The following is an 18,246-nucleotide window of genomic DNA, read 5'->3' as shown; positions in this document are numbered from 1 at the left end:
GGCATTAAAAGCGTATCAGTGACAGATAGATTTGATTGCAATTTTCTCATCGGGAGATATCTAATTATTCTACCTTTATTACCGGGAATCGCGCGATAGGTAGGTTCATCATCGCGATGCGTATCGGCGCGTATATAGTTGTATAGTAATAACGATCGAAAAATAACGAGCGGACACGCAAGTGCGAGGCGACGCAATGCGAAGCGGTGTCGTGGATGCGCGCATGCAAACGAGCCGCGAGATAAGGGAAAACCACTATCCGAGGTCGTGCCTTTCCCGCCTTTTCTGCCATTAATCATCGCATCTCGCACGCGGACGCATGGCGCAGCGGGGGCCCGAGGCGCATTTTCAAGCGCATTTGCAAAACGAGCTGCGACGCTCTACGAATCGATTAATATTAATGAAACTGCCGCGACAACGAGTGCGCAAATCACGAGGAGATAAACGCGCGAGCTCGTATTATTCACATAATACTAATATCACGTGCGTTGCTTGGCGAAGCGCGACTTGCGCACGTATACTATTAAATTTATATGTCACATTATATCCAATCTGATTGATTTTTTATTATTTCTATAGATTGTTATTACTCTTTTATAAATCTTCTTCTATAAATCGTTAATTTAAAACAATGAAGTTTAAACAACTTAACTCAAGAAAGTGTATTAAATTGAATTCGAATTTAGTTTATTACTTATACGTTGTGATTTCCTAGATTAGACGAATAAAAAAAAATTTGTAAAAAAAAATAGCGAGAAATGTTCTCCATCAGATTCTGTGACTTGCACGGTGCATAGTACATAGACAATTCCAGATGTAATTTGTACTTTACGTTTTATCGAGATGCCTCTTCGACCGTTTCGTAGAGTACTTAGTTGATAAGCGTACGAGGTAATCTGTATGCTTAAAATAATCTTGGATTGGTTATCACCGTCTCAATGGAACGAGACATGGTCGGAGCGTAGCGTGAAATCGGTGTTGCGTATCCGGTTTTACCTTTAGAGGCGTTGCTCGACGGAGCATGTAATTTGTCGCTCGCGCGAAGGCAGATCTTATTTCTCAATTATGTAAAAATGGGGCCGCACTACACGAGAAAGGTTCGGTAATAGTTTGCCGCGTTTATTCGTCGCGATAGTTGCGCAACATGACAACTCTTGTCGTCCTGATATTCTCCGTTAAATGTAATCTGTAAAAGACGAAAAGGTGTCTCGAAGGGTACTCGTTAGACTCGATCTATCATAACGAGCGGAGCGACGAAAACCAGAGATTCAGAGTTCTTGATGTCGGAGAATCTGATCATCTCGGAGAAGCTGATGAAAATTAATGATCGCACGCCGGTCGTGTGCCGTATCGAAGATTTCAAAATAAAAGTAAAGCAAACAATTGTGGACCTCGCACGCTGATCGTTCGTTTCTGAAGAATTTTTTATTGTTCCATTAATCATGCGCAAACTGATGACGTTGGGAATGGGCGCGTCAGCTGTCTCACACGATTTTCATTCACAGCGTCCGGTGTCTCTCGATTCGTGTGCGGCAGATCTGTGTTGCAAAAAAAAAAGAAAGAGAAACGTAAGAGACTAGTTATCGGCGAGCAAGATGGGACGAGTGGATAGGCAGGAAATGGGAATGTTACTGACCCGGGAGAGCGAGCTGGTAGTTAAAACTGTACGCATCCCATAATTTAGCGATTATTTTGACAAGGGTATGATCTCCTGACAGGTTGTTGGCCTTATGGCTAAGCTCTGAAATATAGCTATTTAAATGGGCACTTTTAGGGGTTCTGTAACAAAATCCGTACTTTCGAGGGAATCGCTGAACTGCATGGAAAGTGATATATATGTAAGTTTTATTCTACTTATTTAAAAGGTCTTCTAAAAGAGTTACGAATATTAGACTGATAAATAAATATGGTAGAGAGCGCCAAGAATCGATCAAAGTTAGATGTTTCGAATAATATTGTATAATATTCTTCTGGTTTATGAATTCAATTTATCTCAGATGTGACTGTGCGTCGAAACGTTCGGACATTTAAACACAATCAATCTGAAATGCTAATAATCGCGAGCCGAAATATTTGGTCATTCACGAATATATATATAAGCTCTGATATATAAAAATATTTGTTCCATTTATTTTAAAAAAAATTTCATTTTTTAAGAGAGTTACAAATATTGTAGAAAATGAAACGTATGTCGGTTGATTCGTGAAACCATGTAAACTGATGAGTTAACGATCGATCAAGAGATGTGCCAAGCGCTTTATGTAAAGTACAGCAATATAACTATATATATATACAATTATCGATAATTCACGAGCGTGCGTAAAGTAATTTATAAACTATTGCATGCGTTTCGCAAGCTCCGTGTGGATAATGACACAGTTGATTACAGTCGCGTGACCGGAGGCAGGGAGTGAGAAAACGGACAACGGAATGCAAACTATTACCCTGAGCGCAATTCATAATTTTACAAATATACAGAGATGAATAGGCGAGTCTCCGTGAACATCCTTGTTCTCTTGCCTGATCAGACAACATTATTTCCTTTAATATAACACAAGATTAAGGTTTCTTATTCACCTTGCTAGTTGTCCTACATACAGTCCATATTATTGTTCCTATAAATCAACAATAAGAATGAAAGAAAAGGTATGAATTCGCGCGATACGCGTCGATGCACGAAGAATAGCGCGATCGTTACGCTTTGCTTGCAATTAATTCTCGTTACCCTGAATTATTCGCGCGCGACGGTGGCTGATGTCATCTTAAAGCAGGCGATAGCGAGCGAATTAATATCCAGTACACATAAATCATATGATTGTGAACACAACAAAGTACAAACAGTAAACAGGTGATATTCATGAAGGGCATTCCTTAGGTCCGGTTTTTCATTATTTGGTTAATTTAATTTGTGCTTAATTTGATGTTTCACACCCAATGAGCTTCGTCTATGACATCACAGTCCGTTGCCTAAAACCTCAGGTTAAGTCTAACACGCACACAAATTAATCAGATAATGAAAAACCGGGCATTAAAGTCCTTAGCAGCGAAAGTCCTTATGAAGCCTACAACTGCTAGAAGATTTCACGATATTGTGGTGGGATTTCGAGATATCGACGTCATTTAGTGCAGGACAATGTAAACGTGTAGAGTTTTGTTGGACTCTGCCGAAGATGCTGGTTACAAGAGAGGTTGCCTCTCGGCTCCTCTCGGCAACGATTATCCGGTTAGCCGGCCGCACGAATCGATAGAAGGGGACGCTGTTCTCCAAGCCCGCTTTCGGCACGCTGTCATGCAACATGCAAAATCAGTTTTCTTCGGCCATGAGTCAATTTACTGCAATAACTGAACCTGAATCTTAGTTTATTTACAGATTGTCTTCTCTTTGTTAGCTTCATTGATTCCTTCTTCTCTTTCTTTCGATTTATCTTTCACAGACTACATTTAACTGATCTTCTTGTTTAATTTATTTGATCTGTTTGACAAATTATTCTTTTTTTCTCTCTCTCTAAAGCGCCATAATATATATTCCGAAGTTTTTTCACGCTGAACAGGTTTCGTTGTCAGAATTTGCGTAGCACGTTAAGATTTTTAGTAAATTGAAGTATATTAGACAAAAATAGTATTTTTTGCTTTTTTTCAATATTTGAATTTTCAATAAATGAATTTTTTCATAAAGAGAAATGTGTTTCTAAAGTAAAGTCAGCGGCATCTGGGAAGTACAAATCAAGAGCTTTTGTGTGATGTCATTATTAGAATTTGCGTAGCACGCCAGCAAAAGATTTTTAGCAATTTAGAATGAAATGAGCAAAAAACGCTATTTTTCACTCGATGAAAGAATTTGTTGAATCGCATAATTTATACTAGATACTTAAATGATTAATAAAGCAACATTTAAACTGCATACTAATATCGCTGTACTGTATATCTGGTGGGTTTTGTGGTGACAGGTTTTACGTTGCTGCGCGTATTCAGTAGAAACGGGTTGCTGCGGCATCTTTATTCATGGTACATCGAACCACGTCGTTACAATGTTTGCTTTTAATAGTATTTGAAGGAGCAGTATATAATACCACACTGTGAGCGCAGGCCCGTTGGTGAATATACAAATACCTTCTTCCAGAGTGAAGGTGCGTGCGTGGAGAAGAAGGGAGGTCCGCCCGCGGCTGGAGGCGCGACGTACGTTGAGTTATGGCGCAGGTTAATTATACAAAACATTCAATTATACCTCCCCACGAAACTCACACGGGTCCGGTTCCGTCCACACGGACGCACACCGACCTCGCGTATCCCAAAATCTTATCTGGCCAAGTTTGAATGACGTTATAGATTCACAAAAAATCAAACCGGCTGCGATCGGATCGAATCTCAATTTCTCGACATCACTACTTCAGATATAGTATTGATAAGCATCAAGCTCACCATCCAAACTGTACACCTTCCAAATGGCAGGCGCAAATCGCTTTCCCACCTCTTCTTCTGTCGTCGAAATAGGACAGGTATCGAAGAAAAAACTTGGTACCTCATTTCATTTTGTGCTTCATCTAGGGACCCGATCTCGTCGAGCCGGCGAATTCTGTCGCGACCGGGATCGGGGAACGTGTCGCCCGTAGTTGCACGTAGTTTATCGATTGATCCTGTCCCGAAGGGTACCATTTATCACGGACCGGTAGATCCTCAGGATACCTTAAAACAAAAGCCACGGAAGAACGGGATGTCTTCCAGCGGCGAGGAGGAGGATGGCGAGGTGCGCGAGAGGCAAGGTGGTGGACCGATGTGGTTGCCGGAGCCCCGACGTGGCGTGGGGCCCCACGACGAGCTGGGCACCAGCGGTCAAACGGTGTGCGGGGGAAGGGAGACTCATAACGCAGAGATTTTACGCGCCGGCGCCGGCGCCCCCCGCAGTCTCAGACGCCGCGACCATAATGCCAAACGAACGCATGGCGAACGACGGACGGAGTATCTCCGCGACTATCACTGGCGCCCCTCGAGGATCCGGCCTTTCTCTCCGACATTTAGAAATGTTTTTATTGATATGTTTGTTACATAATGTTCGGATCGCGAGACCTTACTTTTGATTGCGTTTGATCGACGTCGTACAAATTCAGCTCTGTTGTCAGTAACAGTATATTATTGCTAATTTAAACAAGTTTAATAATGCTATTTAATATCTGTCATAAATTTGATTCTTTATTGCAAATCAGTAAAAGAGACAGAGATGTATTACATGTTGTTCACATTAATAAAAGGTGTAAGAATTAAAAAAATTCTTTCTTACATATTGAAAGAAATGCAATGTTTAGTATTTATGATTATAATTGTATAGTAAAATAATTTAGTTAGGAGTTCTTTTTATTTAATTATTACTGTTTTAATATTAATAATAATTATTATATTTATAATTCTTACATATCAAGAAAGTTGAAAAAAAAACGAAACGATTCTATTTTATAAGAACTATAAATATAATAATTATTACATTAACATAATAATTATAAAAATAAATTTGCCATGCAATTATGATCACAAATATTAAATACTTTTCTTTCAGTGTAATTTTTTTGTGTCTCGATGCTTTCTGATGTTTTTGTTATTTAAAATGAAACGTTGTTCTATGAATGATTACTAATGGACGCAGTTCCCTCGTCGAGAATTCTATGTCAATCACACAGCGTGGTTAGCAATATATCTATATCGATATATGCATAACGGTCTGGAGAAATCGTTTGAAAATGATCGCGGTCGATCATTAATTACTCGGTTTTATTAATAGTATGTACAATATCATTGTATGAATTGCGATACGACTGGTTCTCTTAGTTTTATACAGTTGATTTATTCTTCGACCTTGAACTTTCGTATCGTGGTAAATCGAAAGAACTGTTCGGTACAAGTTTGGTCATTGTTGCCGTGACTACTGGATGCGAAGACTGGTTACGAGACAAAATGATAGACGAAGCTAAATATATTAAATCCGTTTTATTAATATTATTGTCTTTACTTTATTATATGATTATATGATTACATGATTTTAATTAATTCTTTATTACTTATCTGAGATGCACGGTACTCCAATCTTTAATGTATTCTTTACAGAATCTGATACTGGAAGATAGCCAATACTGAAAGATAGTAATTGAATATTTTAAGTATTAAAACCATTATTGTTTAGTACTTTTTCCAAATGTATAATTAATTACTATCTTTTAGCAAATTGGCTAGTATTAAATTTCTGTAAAGGATGAATGCTATTTATACATATTATTATGTGTATTTATACAAATTATTTTATAATTTTAAAAAATTTGCATTTATCTTTATTTAAAGAATATATAGAATATTATCAGCCTTATTTATTTAATTAGAAATTAGTAAAGGAAACAATGAAAATTGAGATATATAAGAATATCCCACGTAATTATGTTAAAAAGAAACCGTAATGAATAATATAGAATTAATGCCGTTAGAAGATTTCAAAGAATAAAATATATTTTGTGAACATTCAATATTGCTCAGAACTTTGTAACATCTTTGAAAATTATTAAAATTATTAATTATATGAAATGGGATATATGTCTTCCCCTCCATAATGACAGCAAATTATGAATGCAACTCAATCTCGAAAAATTATGATGTACGTTATACCTCTTTACTTTAATTTACCACGAGATTATAGATTCCTCTCAATATCGCTATCAAAATGTATCTTCGTCGTATCGTGTGAGCGCAAAAGAAGGTATAAATTCCATTCGCACGCTTGCGTGGATGATTGAGAATACTAATTCTACGAGCGAGATTTCCGCGGTATAAAATTTATAAACGCCGAGGACAACGATGCCCCGCGAATTACCATGATCTGCGATAGACAATTACGTCGACATTCTCTCCGCGACGTAAGAATATATTCACACAGCGCATCTCGCCGCGGGATCGGGACCAGATAAGGACATCGCCCGGAGTCGGAGACGCGAGAATTCTTGTATGTACAACCCGAACCTCGTCGTACCGTAAACCATGTTTTCCGCACTCCGAGCAGCGCGCTCGTGTACGACGGTCCTTGTTGAGCCTTGTTTTCGCCACGATTTGCACTGTGCGAGCCATTATCATGAAACATCCTCCGGTCTGAGACAGGTAGGTACGAGCAGCGAAGAATTCTTGAGAGACGCTAGAGAGGCTCGGCTCCGACATCTCGGGTTTCCGCAACCTCGTAACAGGAACGGGGCTCTTGAACATCGGCCCTCCGACCCCTGATGACCGTTTGGGGACGTAATCGCGCGGGGATTCACGGATCAGCGGGGCGACTCAGTGCGCACAATCTTGAAAATACCGACAACACCGTAAACGTAATATACATCGTAGGTCTTGGTCGGATACCAGCACGATAACGATGACCGCGACAGGACGATCCGCGTGGCTACGGTTTCTTTGTCCAGCATTTTCGAAACCTACCTATTCATTGTTTTATAGGAACCGTAAAGATGTCAGGCAATTAAAAGATTCGTTTGTGATTTGTTGCGTGGGCGAGCGGCGCGACGGTACGACGCGACGGGTCTCGAATGATGGTTGCATTGGTGGTGGCGATGCGAGTGGGTGGTTCAAGTAAGGATGGGGAAACAGTTAGCTACATGCACGGTATCATGGAGACACCTGACATTGTACCATATTGATGTCTTTCGACAAAAGGTTCCTTCAGCTATGCTCATAAACGTCCGCATTTCTGGTGTGATATACCGTGAGCTGTATATTACCGTTCGCAACGGTTTCGAAAGGCAATTTCGGGGTAAACAGCCACTGCCATCCGTTTCACTTTGATATTGCCCATTACCTTTTGCCTCGCAAGCCTTGCGCGTGCGATCGTAGATAGGTACCTCGACGCGAACACAACAGCGATAAGCAGTGATTTTCAGGCATCTGCAAATCACTTAATTTACGCACGCCCGTAAAACCATTAGTCAGGTACTAAACAACGATAGGGATTAAACATTGGATATAAATATTTGTTAAGCTATCTCTTGAGAATGACCTTTATTATACTCATAAAGTTTGCAGTTACCGAGCAGGAAATCTTTCTGTGGAAAGGCCAGCCGTATGAACGTTCACACAGTTGAAATTCTGTAATATGAATTGCTATTACAAAAGTACAAAAGTGCAAGTAAAGTGATATAAATACTTTTCCTTTTCTTTAAAAAGAATTTTTTACTAAATAATTTTTTATACGAAAAAAACGATTTTGCTGAAGTATACATATAAAAACTGGACTAGATACTAAGGACTCTGTATTAATATATGGAAAATTCGATCCTGATGAAATAAGTTAGTTTCGAAATAATACATATAATGTGGCGAACAAAAAATGTTATAGACAAGAGTTTATAATGGTGGCTTTTGGTGCCGTGAGCACAAGTTTTACACTTTTAATAAACCATAAATGATCTTTTATTGAGTATTATGATATTTTTTGTTTATTACATTATAAACTACATTATATGAAAACACTATTATATATGTAGTGTTATATATATATAGAAAACTAATTCATTTTACCAAGACTAAATTTTCTATATAATAATGCGGGACCCTTTATAAATAAGTATGTTAGATCATTAAAATAATCATGTAGAATAATCAGATGTGATGCTAATTTTGCAAAAAGTTTTTGCATTCTAACCAGCTTCTAATATAATTATTTAGATGACCTAACATAATTATTTTCAGATTTAGCTAAATTTTTAGATACTTCGCAAAATCGTTTTTGCAATTTCCCGTATATTCCTCTTATCATGACGCCAATATAGACTCTCCAATATTACGGGAGCTTTGTAAGTCTTCATGGTAGGATTAAATAGGTAAGATCCCGTGATCGGACCCGCCACGTCGCCGACGGATGAAACCATCGCGTGGCTTATTTAATTCCCGGATGGCGACGTAATCAATCTCCACGGCAGACAACAGGCCGCATCTTTGCCTGCCACCGATGTTCCTGACTAAAAACTGCCGCGGCCCGATAGCATCTTATGAGAGAAGTTCGTGGTTACCTCGTCTCATGTCGACGGCGACGAGGGCGACGAGGACGACGGCAAGATGGCGAGAGCTCTTGCGCGCAGGTTCACCGCGACGGGCGTAGGCATAGCAGAGAGAGCCTTGAAGAAAGAGAACGAGAAAGGGAGACGGCGACGACGACGTTTGGTGGGAGATTAAAACAATGCGGTCGGTCAGATAACGCGGGTGTGACAGGTCTCCGCCGTATCCACGGGCCGTGGACTTGCTTGGACCTTAACGAGAACCTCCTAATAAATAACAAGCAAGCTCGAGCTCGTTCTCGTCTACCTTTCCCGCGCGATACTTCCCTCTCTTCCCTTTTCTTCCTTCTCTCTCTGGATTCCTTGTGCTTCGTGAGCCGCATGAGGATAGAGAGACCGAAGGGATGGGACTCAAACAGGCCCCGAATATGAAGATGGATGTGGTCCGAGGCGCCGCCGTCACCTGGCAGGCCTTCCACCAGACTTCCAGTTGTACTCTGTGGCGAAGGAAGACCGGCTCGACTGCGACACCTTGTACCGGGGGGAAAAAACTTCCTCGAGAGAGTGAATTTGGACGTAACGCTCGTATTAAGAGTGGAAAAAGATGCCGATATGATTCGTGGATATGATTCGTGATGTAAATTATACAAAAAAGCTGTTATTTTTTATCATAAACTTAATGTATAAATTAATTTTAGATAATTAATCTTTGATTGATTTTCTCTGAAGATTCTTTTACTTATCATTGGGGAATTCTCCACCTGTAGTAGGTTTTACAAAATTTTATACAGTTCTAAAAAGTCATATGAACTTTACTATCAAGTTTAGCAAAAATATAATTGATTACTAATTTTCAATAATATATTACTGATTTTAATAATAATAATAATAATAATAATAATGTGCTCCAAACACATCCAAGATTGTTTAGCTCGCTTATATTTATGATCTTTTTTACAACATCGCGCATCGTCCTTGGCTACCGATGATATGCGCATCGTACGTTGTCGGTGTATTCTCGATACCTGCTTGACTCGGTAACCCAAAGGATTCACTTATCTTCTACCCGATCGTCTTCACGCATATTATACTCCGAGGAAAACAGCGCGAGTAAAAAAAAAATGGAAGGATGGGCGCATCCTGCACGGCAACTCGTGAGTTCTGCCGCGCGAATAACAGGATCAGGTTACCCTCTTGGAAAAACGAAAAGGGTCGAACAACGTTTCGAATAGCGTAAGGGATCCCAACTGATGGCGGCGTGTCTCAAAGGAAGGGGTTAACCTATCGTTTTCCGCGAGATTGCATGCAAGACATTTCTTAGTAATCTTCTTTCGTTGCATATCTTAGATATTACGAAATGAATGTATTTACAGGCATTTGATAGATCTGTATTTATCGACACGTTGCTTAATGTCAACGCTTTTAAACAAATTATATAGTAGCAACGCTGATAATAATAAGTCCCTATTTAAACGCGGCAGAGTATGAAATTGTCGGGTAAAATTAAAAGGAAATTCTTCGAAGAGGAGTATTTCTCGTACGTCGTTTGTTCTCAGATGAGGAAATCATGGCATCCGCGACTTCGCCGCACTGTTATTAAAAATCATGTCTCTCCGCTTCGAGAGAGCCCACCCTGTCTACCGATGGGAAGCATAAATCTTTGCCGGATCGGATGATTGACGTCTATTTAATAGAAACGCAACTATACAAGGATGATGCGGAATAACATTAACTTGTCCGGGAGTCGAGGGGGCTGGTCTCGCCGCAACGGGTGGCCATTGTACCTTGTGGACCCCTGCGAGCCTCGGCCTTTCTCCCATTCTTATGCCTGCCAGCTCCCTCGTAAAGTCAAACGTTGACACTAGCCGCGGGACACCACCTTCATGGCTCAAAACTCTCTCTTTCCCAAGTGGTTTTCTTCTGTCGTTTGCTTCCTCTTTGTAATGTTCTCTCGACCGCAAACGAGTTCTCTTCCGCACGTATCCTTATACTATCATTACCAAGCTTACGATCACTGACCGGGAAGAAAACACGACGTCACATCGACTTATGATCAAGGGTCACGAATTACCTCCTTCGTCGAGTGAGTGGGAGTACCGCAGTGAAACTCATTATAGTCAGAAAATATATGCAACGATAACCGAGCAACGTAGGAGCGAATCCAGATCTTATAGCGGTTACGTGAAATAATATCCTGTTGTCCGAGATCTCATCTCATTTAATAATCACGTAGATAAACTCTTCGTGTTTATACACAGGCTGTAAGCGAAAAATATGCGCGTTTGGGTGAAGATGAGGAACGCTTGAGGAGATTGCGTGTACATCAGCATATTGACCCCGAGCTTACGTTGTAAGTTGAAAGGATAGTCTAACGGTTAATAATATTTATCACGTGTATGTGAACAGTTTTGCTTATTATCACTGTTTTCTCCAAGTTGTCAGCAGTTCACTGATATCTTTTCTCCAATTCTATTTTTTACTGAGGTCTCCAAGCAGAACAAATTATTATAACAGAATGATATCAAAATGACTCGAAAATGATCACTAAAAGTCATTTTCCAGTCATTTACGATTTATGTTAACGTCATTTTGACGCTATTACGATTCGCTGTTCTGATTGGGTCCATTTTTTATTTTACAAATTGCAGGGAAAGTGAACGTTCTGATAAAAATGGCACGCAATCTTGTACGAAACTTCGAAGAGTTAAATTATGCGGAGTGGTTTATCGCGCTGTGCACGTGGATGAGGCACTTTCGGTATCGTTCGCTAAATAAGGAAGTTTATGGGTGTATTAGCAAACTTAACGACCTAATCAGAGTAGCACGGCATCAGAGAAGCCGCGACGGAATTGACGTGAGCATCTTGACGCGAGCTCGACGCCTCGGGTCAAGCCAACAATGTCTTTTATCTTTGCCGATTTTCCCTTCACAACCACGCGAGATTACCTTCTACAAGTACAGTTCAACTCATTCTGTTCTCTCTTTCACTACATTAGATGGTAAAAATTTTTCTAAATTAACGTGCGTTTTTAATTCATTGAAGAAACGTCAACGTATATCAGAATTAATTTAACGTTCGCGCACACATGTTTTACTGCACCGAAAAAACTTGACAAAAATTCCCCTCTTTCTTATACCTGCTCCGATAAAGTACTCGGTAACATGATACCGGTCAATGTGGCCTGGCGAGATCCTAGTCGTACTTTAACGTCAGCCGCCCCGCGATGCGGCCCGGAGGAACTCTGCAGCCGGGAACGGAGAGCCTTAAAACAAGAGGAATACGAGACGCGAATAAGATGAGGCAGAGGAAGCAAAAAGAGAACGGCGAAGAAAGCGAAGGTACGGGGTTTGCTTTTCGCTTCGTCGGCGAGATCAAGGTGGCGCCACGCCTCCGGACCGCCTCCTCTAATCATCGACTCATTACTCATTAGTGCTAATGAGCCACGCGCACCGTCCGTATCTACTTGGCTAGAGGCACAACACCTAGGAAAACCCTAGCTGGAGTTTCTGGCACAATAGCTCAGCCAGAGTACCGAGCCGCATCTAGGAGTACTTCTCACCGTGCAAGAGAATAACGTACACGCGAGTTAAATAGAACACGTAACACGTTTACGACTCGTCCTCGAGATTGATAAGACCATATCAGTTTGTTGCGAAGTGAAGCCGCTTCACGAACAACAGGTGACGATGATTAACGACAGCGCTAAAATGTCTCTGTTCGTTTATTACATCCGGAGTCCGACCGACTTAACCGCGATTTCAATGCGCGAGATTCCTGGGATGATTATAGTCACATTTCACTAAAATCCGGAGTTCAACTTGGCCTATGAAATCTTGTTACCGAGATGATTAAGTTGAATAACACGGTCATCCGTGAAAGTTGAATGTCGTGAATGAATGGAGTAGCTCTTGATATGAATGCATACATCCTCATATTTAATGATATATTTAATGATATATGCTAAATGTTTTAGAAACTGAAGATAATTTTACGCGTGAGATATTAGAGTGAAAAATTATTCACAATATACGAGATCAAAATTGTTATATTGCACAAAATTTATTTTGACACTCTGCAATGCAATTTTTCTGAAGCATGTATAATCTACTCAAAATATATTTGCAAATTTGAGTATGAATTAGGAACCAAGATTCATTCTGATCAAAAATAAGATTCTTTCTAATATTTATAATTATTTTCTTTCTAATATTTATAATTATGTATGTCTCTTTCTATCACTATTGCTTATTGCGACAAACATCTCAGAGGTTGAATAGATAAGACTCTCGTCTTGATATGTTGGGAATTCCAGATTCAACCCTGGCTGAGATGATATTTTTCGTAACAAATTCTTTGCAGTATTTTAAAATTGGCATCATTATTACATTATAATGATGAATAATAAATTTGTGTTATTTTTATTTGTGTTATTTCTAGTTTGATAATTTGTGATTATTTTCAGTTTCAGTTTATAATTGCGTATCAAGTCTAACGAATCAGTGAGCAATTTATAGAATTGAAAATTATATTTGCAAATTTGCATATGAATATTCCCTAGTAATTTATTTGTGATACATTTGTCAAATGTTGGGAATATATTAAGCCAATATTCGACCAATATTGTGCCAATAAATCATGTTACTAGAGTGATTAAGCACCAAGATCCGCTTCGATCGAAAATAGGATTCTTATTTGATTTTATTTCTAGATCATTATTATTGTGATTAAATTTTCTAAATAAATTTATTAGGAAATTACTTGATTAATTTAACAATATTGAATTTGGTAATGTTGGCAACTCTCTCTCTCTCTCTCTCTCTCTCTCTCTCTCTATAATTAAATTAAATTAAAATAGAAAATAATAATAACTTGTGTATGTACTTACATTTATGTTTCTAATCTCGCAAAAGTGATCCTTCGCTGCGCAATGCGGCGAAGGGGATGATTTTTGATCCTCTCGTACTCCGAACACCCCCGGGTTTCCCATAAAACAAGCCATGACATCGTGCCCAGCGAAGCGACCACGTGTGACGAACGCTCACGCAGAATGCGCTCAGAGCTGCGTCTCGTTACATCCGTCACAGCCGCCGGTCCGTAAAATTGGCGCCACCTGCCACCCTCTCAGAATCCGGCTTTCCGTTGCTGGTGGAGATTCTGACTCATCCTATCGCCATGAAGTATTTAATGCATTTATAATACGCGGCTTAATGACCCCTAGCCTAACCCATCATCTTCAGCAAGAATTTATTGCGAATCCAACAACCGCCTTCTGCGCGAAAGAAATTCGCTTGCGTTATTCATTGACCTTTCCTCTGCCTTCTTCTATACGTTATACGTATTACCTGACGAATCTGTGATTTTTTTACACTTGGAAAATATGTACGATATCATTTCGAATCTATGACACCAAGAATCGGACGTTGACTTTCTTCGGATTCTTGATTAATGAATAGAAAACAAAAAGTATATAATAATTTTTGAAGAAAAAGAGACTATACTTTGTTTTGTCTGATGCTGGAAATGACTTAATTAAAGTAACCGAGTTTAGGCGTTCATTTGTTTCTAGCTTAAAGGAATAAGGGATCATTACATTACATTAGTCCGGTTAGCTCCGGAGGGGAATCCGGCATCGGAGTTGCGAGGGTAGACACGACTTGATGTACAAAGTATAATGTGATTGTTTCCGAACCAACGGCCGAACTGGGGATGATGGCGATGGCTTCATCCCCATCTGATTGTCGTTTTCTATCTCAGAAAGCTGTACGCAGTGAACTGAGACAAATGATAAAAGAATGATAGAAATTTATTCACTCTTGTTATTTTATTTTATCTAATGAAAAAATCATGATTTATAATATCATTAATATTTTTGATATTAAAAATAAAATATCTTTTTTCTGCTGTTGAAAAGAATGAATAATATAATGTACTTATGATCTTGTTTTACTCTGTTTTATCTTTGATATTTTAAATGTAATGTTTGATATCGCAACCTAAATCAATATCGAAAATCTTGGGTTTTCTTTAGAATCTCGCGATGTCTCACGATGAAGAAAATGTGTTGGTAAAGCTAGAGGGATCTCGGCTGATCGGCAAGAACAAAGCTTGTAGATAGGCCTAGTCCCGCGGCTGTTTCGCGTCCGTTTATCCCAGAGCAGATTGTCCAACGTGCATTGTACCATTCGGTGTTCTCGTGCAGCATTGGCTCCTCTCTCGCCAACTGCGAGGAAAGGATTACCAGAGAAATCCTTTAATGGCATTGTTGGTATTTGAATAACACGAAATATGATACCAGATCAGGCCTAGCTGCTCGCTTCCTCCATCCCGTTTGCTTTCTATGCATGGGGGTCTTTAGGTATAGAATTACGACGCTGTTCTACGTATTGTTGTTCACCCGGATTAATTGTTAGCAGCTTGTCGATGGACGTCACATAATGACGAAAAATATTTGTGAAATGTTAGCATTCATATGATTCTGATCGCGATAACAGCAAACTGCATTTCTTTGGCATTGTATTAAAAAGAGTTCAAAAACTTTAAGAATAAATTCTAATAGAAATTCTAATAGAACTAGAATATAATTAAAGTCTAGTAAAACTACTAATAGAACACAAAAAGATTAATTTATTTAATTGGATAATAAGACAAAATTTCTCCTCTTTCTCTCTCACGTTAGATAGAAATCGACATCGATTTAATCTTCTGTCGCCTGAGGTTGTCTCGCCGCGTGAACCGCCCACTTCTCGAAGAACACACACAATACTAATATTTTTATAATGTACGCTAATTTAGATTCTGCCCTATGGTCGAATTTTTATTGCATACGAGTCTTTGAAACAAATTAATCTTGCAGATAATAATTGGTTGAGAAGAATAACCGTTTATTTAATTATTGTCCACGTTAAGAAAACCATCACGTATATTTGTCTTCCTATAATTCGCGTCAATTTTATAGATGATACCCTGTTGAAGTAAATTGAAAAAAATTCGAAACACATTGGAAAAAATAGTTGGAATTGTTTTATAATAGATTATAGAATGAAAGAAGTTAGTGAAGATATAGAGATTTTGTTGGTGAGCGTTTGCAAAGTCAAAAGCCGGACTGTTTAAATTAGTTGCAGAGAAGCATTAACTTGTTAATGTCGTCTCGTACGTGAGCGACTACTGGTCACTCCGTTGCATTCTTCGTGACTATTATTTTCCTCGACGACCGTTTATAAACCGGACACTTTAAAGGTTCAGCAGGCACTACGATCTATTTAGTATTCACGGTGTTGCAGAACGCGCGAACGAGAAATGAATACGAATCTTTCTTTCATTGTACAATTTATTTTTACCAGTTATGAAAAGATTAATGAAAAATAATACGTGTTAAAAGACGAAGTCTTATATGAAAGGTAATTTTTCAGCGACACGCGAAAAACAATTTTCAGATGAAAAATTTAGAACTGCACTAAAAGAAAAAAAAAATTTTATCGATGTACATTTAAAAAAATGTGAATACATCGGAAAAATAAGACACAGCATATAAGGTTGCACAAATAATATTAAGGTATCAGCGATAATACTGCCTTGAAACTTATACTTGAACCTAAAAACTGAAGATTAAAAATTGTTTGCAATTATCATAATTTAACTACAATTTATAGTCATTGTTGGTACCAACTATACATATATACTTTTTGTATAATTATAAATATAATTATTATTATTACTAACATTACAGTAATAATAATCATAAAAATGGAGTCTTTTAGTCATAATTATTTTACCATACAATTATTGTCACAAATACTAAACAGTTCTCTCTCAATATCAAAACACACTTGGGCGAATATTTTAAACAAATATTTTAGTAATTAATTTAATCGATAGTATAAATAATTGAGTATTCTGTAACCTATTCTCTAAAATTTATTATCTTTTTGCTTGCAGGTGAGTACACAAACATGTTATACAACGATATGTAACTCGAGCCCTGTTCTGCAGTTATCGGTGAGTATTAATTATCGCAAAACGAGGTGTTTAACGATATGGTATTAAGTGCACGTATAAACAGCCGTGCATGTTACGTAGTTATAATCGACACTTAAAGCGCTCAAGGAGTTCTTGCATACAGGGTGCTTCGTAAAATGGTTCTGCAGTTGTCGTCTTTGAAAGATACGAGTGTAAACAGACGATACACTTGAAGTTGTTAAAAAACGATGGTGGTTGGGAGAGCAGGCGCGAAAAGGACTAGGAAAAGGGCGGAAAAAAAGTAGGAAAAGGGGCAGGAGAGGGATGGGAAGTTGTAGGACTCGTGGCGATAATTCAAGCGAAAGGATGCATCAATCCTGCGAGCCCTCCGCCTCTCTCACCCCGCGGCACTCCCCTGTTCAGAAATAGAGTGATGTTCGTAACGCTGTTTCTCTCGCCGTCCCTCCTCTCGGCGGCGTTCCCACAAATTCAGCTTCCCCCGGGAAAAGCCGGATGACTGCCGATTATTCCCGCCCGCACTCCACCGGAACGTCCCCTCCACGTCAACGTGCAGGACGCACTTTACAAACATAAATCTCCGCTCGTATAGGCACACAGGGGTCGACACCACCCCCGAAACTAATCGAATTCTGATTCGCGCCGATTTGACGTGATGCATTTCGGTTCGTTCAAATGCGACAGGTTGTCACGGATTTTATCGAGAAAAAAATAATACGCGTCATATAGTTAAACATTGAGCTGCATTACGTAATTAACCATTATTACTTTTTAAACAAGATAATATGTATAGTTGAATAACTAGGTCTATATCATTAAATAAAAAAGTCTTTTTACAGCTTATTACCAGTATGATATAATAACTGATAAAAAAAACAAATAAAAAGTAAATCTTGATTAATATATGGAAAGAAACAGTTTGTTAAAATATTAAAAAATTTAGTTAGATATGGATTAGAAAATAAATTTGTTAAATTATTAAAATAATTATGTAGGACGTTCACACTGCTTGCTAAAATGTCGAAACATTTAATGTTACGCTCATTATACTTAAGAATCTTACATAATAATTTTAATAGACTAATAAAATTATTCTCTAATTTCTCTCTGTTATCTAGTTAAATTTTAAATATTTCAACAAAGTCAGTTTTTTCGTGTTAAAATATTACCTGTACAAGAATGCATAATCGAAGAAGAAATAAATTTAATACGACATGAGTTAAAAGAGATTAATTTATTGCGGTGATAGATTGT

General features: G+C 38.5%; 1 protein-coding gene and 1 long non-coding RNA gene across 7 annotated transcripts in view; one reads left to right on the top strand and one right to left on the bottom strand.

Moving 5' to 3' along the window:
• rg (A kinase anchor protein rugose) overlaps positions 1-18,246 on the top strand; it is a 152,462-nt gene that overhangs the window by 77,885 nt on the left and 56,331 nt on the right. The gene's annotated exons all lie outside the window — the stretch shown is intronic.
• Positions 666-16,946, bottom strand: LOC147908775 (uncharacterized). Its single transcript, XR_015545886.1, has 2 exons — positions 13,904-16,946; positions 666-1,538 (listed from the first exon to the last, which is right to left on the bottom strand). It is a non-coding gene; the product is annotated as an uncharacterized LOC147908775 (long non-coding RNA).

The sequence above is a fragment of the Acromyrmex echinatior genome, chromosome 8, assembly GCF_024713525.1.
Source record: "Acromyrmex echinatior isolate Ae372 chromosome 8, ASM2471352v2, whole genome shotgun sequence".
Classification (NCBI taxonomy): domain Eukaryota; kingdom Metazoa; phylum Arthropoda; class Insecta; order Hymenoptera; family Formicidae; genus Acromyrmex; species Acromyrmex echinatior.
Note: the sequence above shows the minus strand (reverse complement) of the source record. Positions and strands in the feature narration are given on the sequence as shown.